This window comes from Apodemus sylvaticus, chromosome 1 (assembly GCF_947179515.1).
Source record: "Apodemus sylvaticus chromosome 1, mApoSyl1.1, whole genome shotgun sequence".
NCBI lineage: Eukaryota > Metazoa > Chordata > Mammalia > Rodentia > Muridae > Apodemus > Apodemus sylvaticus.
Window position 1 is genome coordinate 86,178,071 of NC_067472.1, and position 968 is coordinate 86,179,038.

A 968-nucleotide genomic window follows, 5' to 3' on the forward strand; every position below is an offset into this window, starting at 1 on the left:
AACCCTTGACCTGTATGTTTATAGCGCTCTTCTGAGTTTTTCAGGATTCCAGTGGCCTTTTAGAGGGGACACCACTTCTCCTATTTTTTTCCTTCTTCATTTTTATTTTTTTTAAATTGCTGTAGCTAAAACATCAAGTACTATAGTGAATAGATATGGAGAGAGTGGACAGCCTTGTCTACTTTGGGGTACAGGGAGGGTAAACACTTTTAATCTTCGCTGTGTGAGGAATTATAAGAACAACAAATTAAGCCATGTGGTGAACCAAAATTTCCTTTATACAAAGTATTAAAATGCAATTGCATTTCTAAAATGAAATCATAGGTATACAGTTGTAGTCCTTAAATAAACTAAGTTAAATGCTCTACATTAAAGAGAAACAACAGCAAATGTATGAATGAAGACACGCCTGAACTTTTCATCGAGCATCAAAAACCATCAATCTTTTAGTCCTTTTTTTTTGTGCATTCGTCTGTATCCACATTCTCTGCATCTGATTGGATCTCTGGATTTTATCTCATTTTTTGTGCGATACTCTCCACAAATACATATCATTGGCTGTTGCTTTGATGGTTGAATATCTTTCTGGGTGTCCATTTTTAGTGCCTCTGCAGCTCGAAGAAGTGTCCCTTCTCTCAAAAGCCTTGTCTTGTTCCTGTTTTAGTGGAGTTACTTGAGTTTCTCTCCATTTAATTCGATGTTGGCTATTGGCTTGCTGTAAATTGTCTTTATTATGTTTATGTATATACCTTGTATCCCTGATCTCTTCAGGACTTTTATTATGAAGGGGTATTGGATTTTGTGAAAGGCTTTTTCAGCATCTAATGAGGTGATCTTGTGTGTGTATGTGTGTGTGTGTGTGTGTTTGTGTGCATACGTGTGCATGTGCATGTGCACGTGTGCAAGCATGCATGTTTCTTTCAGTTTATTTTCATGATGGAATACATTGACAGAGTTTGATATGTTGA

At 36.5% G+C, this 968-nt stretch overlaps 1 pseudogene; it reads right to left on the reverse strand.

The window, feature by feature from the left end:
* Positions 1-418: 418 nt before the first annotated feature.
* On the reverse strand, positions 419-626 carry LOC127679302 (DNA-directed RNA polymerases I, II, and III subunit RPABC4-like; annotated as a pseudogene).
* Between the last annotated feature and the right edge of the window lie 342 nt (positions 627-968).